This window comes from Centruroides vittatus, unplaced genomic scaffold (genome assembly GCF_030686945.1).
Source record: "Centruroides vittatus isolate TY-2023 unplaced genomic scaffold, ASM3068694v2 contig_223, whole genome shotgun sequence".
NCBI classification, from domain to species: Eukaryota; Metazoa; Arthropoda; class Arachnida; order Scorpiones; family Buthidae; genus Centruroides; species Centruroides vittatus.
The window spans coordinates 556,569-568,521 of NW_027121388.1; positions in this window are offsets into that span (position 1 = coordinate 556,569).

Genomic DNA, 11,953 nt, shown 5'->3' on the forward strand with positions numbered 1-11,953 from the left:
TATTACATTCACCCTTTAAAAGAAAGAAAAAGAAAAGAATGATTTTTATATAATTTCATTTTGACGTATCTTTCACATTTTAAGCTTGCTTGTTGAAGGATCTTTCATCGAGTTCATCTATCAAAAAAAAAAGTATTTTATTTCAGAAATATTTTCCTTTTTTTTTCCTTTATCACTCGTATAACTTCTTTTGCAACGTCTCGTTTTAAATACGATCATCATTATTAATAATAATACTTCTTACAATACTTCCCAATTCTCAGCGATAATATTCCTTAAAATGAGTATAACTACTTTAATAGTATTCGTAAATATAAACTCTACTCCTTAACGATAGTATTCCATAAAATACTCTCACTCCTGAAATAGGATTCCTTAATACTCCTCACTCCTTAAATAGGATTCCTTAATACTCCTCACTCCTTAAATAGGATTCCTTAATACTCCTCACTCCTTAAATAGGATTCCTTAATACTCCTCACTCCTTAAATAGGATTCCTTAATACTCCTCACTCCTTAATACTCCTCACTCCAAATAGGATTCCTTAATACTCCTCACTCCTTAATACTCCTCACTCCTTAAATAGGATTCCTTAATACTCCTCACTCCTTAATAGGATTCCTTAATACTCCTCACTCCAAATAGGATTCCTTAATACTCCTCACTCCTTAATACTCCTCACTCCAATAGGATTCCTTAATACTCCTCACTCCTTAATACTCCTCACTCCTTAAATAGGATTCCTTAATACTCCTCACTCCTTAATACTCTCACTCCTTAATACTCCTCACTCCTTAAATAGGATTCCTTAATACTCCTCACTCCTTAAATAGGATTCCTTAATACTCCTCACTCCTTAAATAGGATTCCTTAATACTCCTCACTCCTTATATAGGATTCCTTAATACTCCTCACTCCAAATAGGATTCCTTAATACTCCTCACTCCTTAAATAGGATTCCTTAATACTCCTTACTCCTTAATACTCCTCACTCCTTAATACTCCTCACTCCTTAAATAAAATTCCTTAATACTTCTCACTCCTTAAATAGGACTCCTGAAAATACTCCACACTTTTTCACCTATTTTTTAAAATACTCTTCATTCTTTTGTATAGTAATCCTTAAAATACCCATTCTCCTTAATATAGTATTCCTTAAAACATTTCTTACTAAGTAAACTTATTCCAGTCTAAACTCCATATACCTAATTCCTGAGTAAGAATAATCCTTAAAACTACTCCTTTATTTCTGATTCCTAATATTTCTTAAAACTATTCCTACTCCTTAATGATGATCTTTATGAATTTTTCTTTACACCTTAGTAACAACATTCTTTAAAAATATTCTTCATTTCTTCTTCCTTAATGATAATCCTTCATAAAAAAATATTCCTTACTCAGCAATAAACTCCTTAAAAGTCCTTTAAGGATTTTCTTGCTGAGTAAGGAATATTTTTAAGGTGTATTAACACTAAGGAAATGGTACTTAAAGAACCTATTTAATAAATCCTGTTAAATGTTTCTAAGGAATTCCAACGTCAGGATCATATTTCCAACAGATAATTATCTAAACATACAAAAAAATAGCAATAATAATAATAATAATAAACACTTAGAAGGAGCCGAAGGAGCAGAAAATAGTTAAAGAATTCATAGTTAACCCGTGAATAATTCATTAAAAAAATAAAAAAAAAAAGCGGTAGATAAAATGCAAATACGTATAATAAATAAGACAGAGACGTTTGATCTCATCTAGAGAATTGATAAATCAAAAAAGGCGAGCGTAATTTGCAATCCGTCTGTCGATCTAGACGTTGCGACCGTCGCAAATCTCGTGGAAATTCCTTCTTGTTAGTAGAAATTACGTATGTTGTTGGTTGTTTGGTACAGTGCATCCGTTATGTCTTTCTCTCGTCTAATGGCCCGCAGGCTTTTAAAATCAGCTCGATCTGGTCTGACCGGCTACGTCATCGTTTTGAATCGGCAATACAAAGGTAATGTGTGACATTTGTAATCTTGACTCATAAATTATCTTTGTGGGTGATGAGTATGGCTGTCACGTGGCTACCAAGCTGTTAAGTCCGACTAGTTTGTTCTCCTTTTTTTTTAAATTCTGTGACGTCATTTAAAGTAGTGTTTTTGTCGTAACACACGTTTGCTTTCGTCTCTTTTTATGGTGTTTTCTTTTTGTAAAAACTGCGAAGATTTTACAAAATTTTTACTGTTTTTACATTTAGAATGTGTTTTACTTGTACATATTTAGTAGAAACACAATAAAAGTATTATTGAAAACACAGAGATTTAGTGTTTACAATAGTTAAATGACTTCATATTTATTCTACGTAATTTATTATAATATGAGCTTAGAATATTTAATTATTTTTTACATTTCAATTCCGAAAGAGTGAATTTTGAATATATTTACATCTTTAATTCCTTATTTTTTATTCAAGTAACGAATCTTCATTTTACTTTGGATCGTAATTTACACGGGAGAAAGACAAATCAATTTAAAGTAAAAGAATCATTTGATTCGGAAGTACAACTCAATTAATACGTTTTCTACACTTAATTGCCACGTCTGTACTTAAAAGGAACGTTTTTAGATTAAATTTATTATGATTTAAGTGAAAAATTTGATTCATGTAGTGGATCCAAATCACTTTTTGGGAGCCAGAAATGATAGCACTGAATCATGCTTAATCATGAGCTAATTGATCGTTATCTACTTGATCTTTGAAGATCCAACTCCGTAGTTCAATAAACAATCTTCATGGATTATTAAATTAAGATCTTATAAGGTTTACATTGAATATGAGTCCTAGTTCGAATAAAAATTTCATGTTGGACTGAATAATTAGGATTTATGAAGAATCGTCATTGATCTTCCTGGATAGTTGAGTTAATACCTTTAAAGCACCAAATTCGGTCCACAGTCCAACATGGATTATGAATAGTAATTTTGAAGCACCAATCCAACATGGATCTTTCTGAATACTACCTTTAAAGCACCAACGTCGGTCCACAGTCCAACATGGATTCTGAATAGTAATTTTGAAGCACCAATCCAACATGGATCTTTCTGAATAGTACCTTTAAAGCACCAATTCGGTACACAGTCCAACATGGATTATGAATAGTAATTTTGAAGCACCAATCCAACATGGATCTTTCTGAATAGTAATTTTGAAGCACCAAATTCGGTCCACAGTCCAATATGGATTCTGAATAGTAATTTTCAAGCACCAATCCTACATGGATCTTTCTGAATAACACCTTTGAAGCACCAAAGTCGGTCCATAATCCAACATGGATCTTTCTGAATAGATGAGTTAGTACCTTTGAAGAACCAAACTTGCCTTCCTAGTTCAACATGGTCAAATTTCTTGATTCAATGTAGATTGTAACTCAGCTAATTCATAATCTAGAAACATATTTAAAACTGAAAAGCTTTTAGAACATGAAAAATAAGTTGAAGGTATATTGAACTTGAACATCTCTTACAAAACATACGTTTCAATTATCGAGATATGTGAATAATCCAGATATTGTATTATAATTCAAATTCTTCTTCGTTCAATAAAAGATTTTTAAAATGTTGAAATTTTACCGAGTAAATTACTAAATACTTTATCAAATAATAAATATTTCCATTGTTTTTATACAGTGTAAACAATTTATACGTGGTTTAAAAATGCCGTAACTCTATTTGAAGTTACATAAGAGAAGAGTAATTTCTGTACTGTACATTCCATAAGAAATGAAAATATTTTCGGAATTTTAAACAACACCAAATTGGAAATAATGTTTAATTAAAGGAACATATTTGACATGTTTCTAGTTTATTTACATACTGAAAAAAAAAGAAAAAGTCAAAAAGAATCTGTTTCCTTTGACTAAAAACAGTAATATGTTTATACTACTTTTCAACATCACATAGTTCTAGTTTTAGTGTTTCTTTTATAGAAAACTGCAAACAGAACTGACAGAAAATAGACACAAGAATCTACAGATTTAAATACAGGAAAAGTATTTGCTTTAATGAAGTTGACTCCATTAAAGCGAGTATTCCTTTTTTTCTGTATGGAGTTGTTCCATTAAAGCAACTACGCTTGTCTGTATAGTGTAATTAGAGTTGACTTCATTAAAGAAAGTACTTTTTTCTGTACGGGATTTCTTCATTAAAGAGTTCCCTACTGAAAAAAGGGCATGAAATCGAGTTTACTTACAGTTTTTTTCTGTAAAGGAGTCCATTTCGTTAAAGTAATATTACGTTTCTGCGTGGAATTGATTCCATAAAGCGAGTATTTTTTCTGTGTGGCACAAAAAATACTTGCTTTATGGAATCAATATACGGAAAAAACTACTTCGATGGAGCAATTCCATTGAAATAAGTAGGTTTTTTTTTTTTTCTTATGGCTTTGACTCTGTGAAAGTGTTAAGTATTAAATTATAGAAGAGGGTCACGTGTCATATAACTGATTAAAGCAAGTATGTTTCCAGACTGTCGAAGCATGTAAGAGCCCCTCTACCTCTTTAGCGACCCCTTCTATCTTTTTTCTTTTGTTATTAAAAATAACATCAATTCTATAGGGGTAGAAACCACTATGGGCCCCTTATTTCTCCGGGCCAGGAGAAAAAATTCCCAACTCCCCCCTCTCGATGGTCCTGTATACCTGTATACTCCTGTATAGAATTGTCTTAATTAAGCATAAATACTTGATCCGTGGTAACAAAATCATCTGTTTGCAGGTTGTATGAAATGTGTTGGACCGTGAAGAATCATCGTGGTTTGCGTATGTTTCAGAAGATTAACGAAGGCCTAGAGATTCATTAAGCCTGCTCCCATTAGACCAGTATCGGACGATTGGTTACGAAGGGTAATGCACAGGATCCATTCCAGGAGACCAACCACAGTTCAAAGTGTAGAAACTGCAATAACACAGAGTTTACGTCATCAATCTGAAAATTAAGCCGGATGCTCACTCTGCCACAATCGACAGTGTGAAGATCCTCCATTGCAAATTCGTGAAATTTGCATAAAAGGAGTAGGAGGACTTTTCCGCCTGCCAAGTGACGTGTCATGATCTCTTGAAGGCTATGGAACAGGAGGATTTGGTGGTACTTTCGTGTATGTTAATTCACTCAAACATGAACAAACCACATCAATCTTCTTTTCTTGGGTCTTGCAAACAAAAGATTTTGTTACCATTCTCACCAAAGTGATTCGAGACTTTACAATCACTCTATACTTTTGCCTGGAAAGTTATGCAACTCATTGCAAGATTTTTTTACATTGATTCCATTAAACAAACATCTTTCCCGTAGTAGTTGACTCCACTGAAAATAAGAAATTAACACCAAATTTTAATGATGTATGCATTACATAACATTATATTCTTTCAGGATTATCTATTATCTTAAAAATCGAGGAAATAAGTTATTATTGTTACTATTAATAAGGAAGTAACTTATTAAAAATTAATTTTTGTATATTTTCGATGGCATTTTTAGTGATTTTTGGTGTCAGAATATAAGACAAGGATAAAAATAATAAGAAGAAAATATAAAACGTCATATCCTATAAATAAAACATCGCAAATTTAATTAATATTCTGATGAAATTGAAGGATTTTAATGTTATACACACAGGGATTTCAACTTCACAAACAGTCAAACCTGTGAACAACGACCACTGAAGGAAGTATATATATATATATATATATATAGGCTATATTAAAATAGCCGTTGTTTAGAGGTGGCCGTTATTAGAGGTTCGTTATAAATAGATTTAAACTACGTCTAATGGAAATAATTAAAATAATTGATTAAATTGCAATAGGCATTTTAATAATGCCAAAACTAGGATTGGATCTTTTAATATAGATTATCCTAGTTTAGAAGCATTCATAATTTTAATTTCTATGATTTTATACAGATTTGTATAGCTCAAATTATGGATGCAACACGGATTAAACTCAGATACAACAGAGTAACCAAAGATTTTCAAGAGCTTTTTAGGTTTTTACCTTCCTGGCTGTAGACTTATGTATGGATGTCAATGAGTATAAAGGCACGATTTTTTCACCTACTTTGAAACTTAATAACTCCTGTGTCTTCCGTCAGAAATTTCTGAAATTTTGGTAGAAGATTTATGTGTTGAGCGGAAATGTTTCCAGAAATTTTCAAGAAAATCGCACCATTTGTTCGAAAGATATGGCCCATCCTTTTAACATCACTCGTACCAATCCGAAGACTTTAAGGTAATGGTAGCAATTACAGGGCATGAAAGTCCAGCATCAACGTTGCTATATCTTCACGAAAGCGAATATTATGAAATCTGCAATCAGCCAGTATTTGTTACCAAGATAACGGTGTATCTGGTGGAAGGAATCCAAGGATAATTTTGTAATTCATTAATGCTCTAATTCCGATAGAATAGAAATTAATAACATAAAAAAAAATTATATATTTATCGATACAAATCAGTAACTTTAGCCACTAAAAGTACTTACGAACCGTCCTTGAACAAGTGTGTAAAGTAGTTAATCTAGTTTGCATGAGACTTTACAGTGCCAAATTTTATAACGAGTTTGAATTGTGTTTAGTGGATACAATTAGTGACAAGCGTGAAGGGCAATAGGTTGTTGGCTTGATATAAAACTGGTTTGAACTTTAAAAAGAATTATTAGAGTTATAGGTAAAAATATTCCAGATGAATCAATGTTATAAAGGTTATAAATATATAGAATATTCGACCTTAGAGGTAAGGGTATATAGAAGATAGGGGTACATTAAGTAACTCTAGATACGCAGCTATATAAAACGAAACCTTGAACCTTAAACTAAAGGTCAATTTTGGTATAGGTGAAGTTTAAACAACATAAATCTTGGGGTTACATTTAAATTTTTATATTCAATGGTATGATTATATTCTACATTGATAACTCTTCTTGTTAGTTTCTACTTCTGAGAAACTGTTATACTATAAATTCCTGATATTTTTTTTATGGTTGAAGATATCAGACAGACGTACTTGCTATCTCTGTGTTTATTCAGTTTAAAACAAATTTGTTCGATTGCTATCCCTCTCGTGTTTTCCTAAGCAAAGTTATCGTCCCTTCTATAAATATAATTTATAAATAATATATTTATCGCTAAAATAATAGTGATAATTAATGTTTATGTTTTTTTATACACGAAAAACAAACAAAATTACGATAAGAGAATAAGAAAAAAGGGGGTAGATATATTGCATTGCTTAAGTAGACAAAGGGTTAAATTTCTAGTTAATTTATTAGTCTGCACTTTTTTTAAAAGGATCCTAAAATATACATAGAAGTCTAGCCTACTTAAGAGATAAAACCTGTCTTAAATGGCCTTTCAAATCTATAGGAGATAAAACCTGTCTTAAATGGCCTTTCAAATCTATAGAAGTCTAGCCTATGTTAGAGATAAAAACCTGTCTTAAACGGTCTTTGAAATCTTTGTAGAAGTCTAGATTATATAGAGATAATACCTGTCTTAAACGGTCATTGAAATGTACCGAAGTCTAGCCTATGTAGGCGATAAAACCTGTCTTAAATGGCCTTCGAAAATCTATTAAATTCCATTATAAACGAAATTAATCTTCCTGTAATATCATCCTTTAAAAAGGGGGGAAAACCTGTCAAACGTGGAATATTTATGTACAGTAATTGTTTCACATTTTAAAAAGTTCAAAACGTGTGAAGTAATTATATTTGTTAGTCAGTTCGTTTCTATAATTTTTAATTTTAGTAATTACAATTTAACAGTTATAATCTTCCCTTGAATTGGTAATTAGCCATTCAAGTTAAAAAATAAAAATAATAATAATAATAATAATAAAGAACTAGGCAATTCGTAGACAGTTTAAACTCGTAACAAATTAAACAAACAATTATAGATATAACAATTATATAAATAAAAACAAGATAATTATTCCTTTGAGAATGATGTAAACAAAGTAAGATAGGCCCAGATATGAGGTCAGCAGGGTGAATTTAGAGCACAGAAAGGTTCAAAATATATTATTTTACATAGAAAATATGACGTAAAATAATATAAATTACAATCTATTTTAATAAATAATAAAAACAACCTGTTTTTTATTTGTTTATTTAATATATTTTCGTGACGTTCTGAGAGAGGTTGGCCCCATTTCCTCTCTCTCTTGTTCCTTGCCAATAACAAAACTTATTACGTTGATATATACAGATCTAGATGGAAGGAGGCCTTTCAATCCGAATCCTAAACACAGAGGGCCCCAAAATTTAATTTAAAAAAGTATATCTTCTATGATAAACGGTGAAGATTTGTTTGTTTTGATTATATTACAGCTTACTATGAGAGGTGAGGCCCCACATTTGTAAGAGGGCCTGGTCTATAAGAGAGATGGAACTCACATTTATGACTGGAAAGGGCCTCTTTCCACCTCCAGGCAGGGCAGTCTAGCGGGGAGGGGAGCTGGGAATTTTTTCTAACGCCAGAGAAAACTTAGGGCCTCTCTTATTCTGTCTCTAGGCCCCACGAGAACACGAAAAGTTGTTCTTTCGATAAGAATATAAACAAAAAAAAGGATAGAGAGCCTGAGATAGAAGTATGCCAGCTGGCCCTTAGAATTCAAGCCCAACACAGAGTGCTCCCTTCTTATTTTTCTTATTTTAAATATAAAACATGTGCTATAAATTAGTTTTTTTGTTAATTGTGCTGATTTTATTCATATACTTATATTCCTTTTCGAGAGGGGTAGGACACTGTAGGCCCGGCGAGTAGGAATAATTTGCTGAAATTATAACTATATATGATAATTTGAGCGTCATATAGCTTCATATGCAGCCACATATTTAACACAAAACTGGATATTTTCTTATAGAAAATACTCTCTACATCTTCCCAGATAGAAATAAATAATAATTGTGTGGAGGACATTCCTCAAATAAAACCATTAAAAACATTTTTTTTTTAAGGTTATTTACCAGAAATTGTGATGTTTATCATTTTATTAGCTCTTAATTAACCAAATGTGGAATAAATAAATAAATAAAACATAAAATAAGCTACTGGAATGTTGTTTGGGAAGGATATCAGATTAAGTGCATAGTAACTTCAAATATTCAATATCCCAGTAGTAAAATGGTTTTTCTATAGCTTCAGCTCTACACATGCTAAGATCTTGTGCAATAATTATATCATATAATTATCATTTGGGGCATGTGCTTTTTTTTTCTACATATTTTTTAAAAATCGTGTATTAGTTTGAGAACTTACTCAGATCATTACTGTATTTTATTTCTATGCAGAATTTCTTTACTAAAATAAAAATAAAAATAAAATTCTTTTAAAATTATAAATTTCTGTCATTCAAAACTTATTTCTCATTAAATTCATTAGTAAAAAAAATTTAACTTAAAAATAATAATAATAATAAATAGTAGCTTAGTAGATTGTGCTGCCATCTGTTAACGAGAATATAAATTTTACTTTTCATATTCTATGAATATTTGTGTGTTCACTTACGTATATCATAATTTTATATTTATATAATAGTGTTTTTAATCGCATATTGAGTTTGGCCTTTACATAAAAAAATTGTATTTTTTTTAATTATGATTATGAACAATAATTTCCAAATGTTTTTCACGAAGGTTCTCCGACTAGCCACCAGAGAGCGCTTTGAGATAATATAAACGATGCATTTCTATGATTGAGTACCAATTAATTTAAAAAAAAATAAAAATTTTTGCATAATTAATTTTTGTGTTGTGCTGAATTAAGCTTACAAAATTCCCAAATAATTTATTTCACAAAAAAAAGAAATAAAAAAAAACAGTTGTTGTAGTGTGCCTAATGTAATATTTTAAAAGATAGGAACATTTGCGTAATTGGAAACATCTTGTATAAACATTTGAGATTGTTTTCCGTCCGGCAGTTGCCTGTATTAATTATTTGATGGCGCTTATTAATTTTTACTATTTATGTGTAATGTAATTCAAAAGCTGTACGTAACAGTTGAGTAATCCTATCCTATGCCGAAATTGAGTTAACAGTGCCATACTTTTGGGTATTAAATATACTGTCCTTTGAATAAAATGAAAATTACTTGGGTTCCGTTTAAGTATCGATGGGAAAGAAAAATGTAACAGCAAATATGAAAAAGTAGAGTACAGAGTTAAGACACAATACTTCGACTTTAAAAACACACAGCTTTTTAATTATTTTTATATTTGTGTATTTAAATACGATCAATTTTTTCGGTGAAATGTGCCAGAACACTGTTAATATCAGAGTCGATAGATATACTAGTCCTTGCGGTAGAATTAATGTCTCAGATTACCGATAGCTGGCGTGAGAGTCGCTGTTAGGCGAGAAGTTTGTCTATCTATGTAGTTTTCCCGTTTTCAAGCATTTCTGTAACTTTTTCTACTGTTCTGTTTGCGGGCCACTTTGATCACGCGTAACATTAAGGTGGGTAACAATTTAGGCAAACATGTTTTAAAAAAGTAGAACAAATACAAAATGAATAAGATTTTATTGTTATATCAAGAGTTCGTACTCGCACTTGCGCATTATAACAATGACATATGCAAATTTTCATTTATTTAATTGTTTTGGTATACACATAACGGGAAACAAAAGTTTTAATAGATATATAATATCGCTTAGCGGACCACACAATTTAACGTGACAGGCCGCGGGTTGGACAGGTCTGATGTAAATAAATCGAATATAATTTATCCAGGTTTTAAATAGTTTAAAACTATTAAAACTAATATCTCAAATACTATAGTAGAGATAACAGAGACTTATCACAATGCTACTGGTAACATTAAAATGATTGAAGATTGCATTCTGATGATGATGCATTCTAATAGTTTTCGAGCTATTAGATACAACAATTTTCAAGACAAGAAGCTCTTTTATTATGTTTAAAACTGTTATATTGCTACATATTGTAAATGAAAGTTTTGTACATAATATTCTGTGTATAATATATCTGTTTAATAAATAGGTAACGATATAATAAATAAATAAATTTGCATTCTACAGTTTTATTACATATGTATGATAATTAGGAAAACCATAGCTTATCCTCTGATACATTCAAATAGCCATAGAAATTTAATTCAGATAAAGACAAAGTTAATAAATTATTCTAAAAATAGTTTAACACTACGTAAAGTGTGCTATACAATTTTACTTGATTTAGTATAGCGAGAAATAGTATTTGGGATGAAATAATTTTTAATTTTTGACATGAGAAATTACATTTCTTATGACACTCACTTTGGTAATTTATATAATATTCTACATTATCACAAGTAGAATATGAATAAAGATTTATTGATAGCTTACCAGACCTACCCTTTATTTATATAGGCATAAAACTTTCCTTTAGCCTCCATGTTATCACTACTCACTATCAATATCTAATAATAGTGTCTGAACTCTTGCCACCCAACATTTACCTATTTTATTTGTCAACCTCTAACTCATCATCCTCTAATGATCTTTGTGTAAATATGTCTAAATAGCTGGAATATCCTCTTTTTTTCTCTAACAGTTTATATTTGAAATCTAAGAACCAAATCTACTGACTTTTAATCTCCCTTTATAAGCTGTTCCTAACTTTTTGGCTCAACTTTAATCTCTCTCTATCTCATTATTAAACACAATATAAACTGTGAATAACATATATCATAGCTCTTTTCTCACTCAAACTACAATAATTTATCTAATATTAATAAATAAAAAGAAAGACATGGGCTTAACCTTGATAAACTTTAAAACCACCCTAAATCCTAAAGCTCTTTTTTTTGTAACACTTTAAATCCATCCTATCTTAACAAGTGGTTTAACATTTCTATACATTTCCATAATTAAATGTATGTAATTCTCATCATTCCCTTTTCATCCAGATTCAGAGAGTTC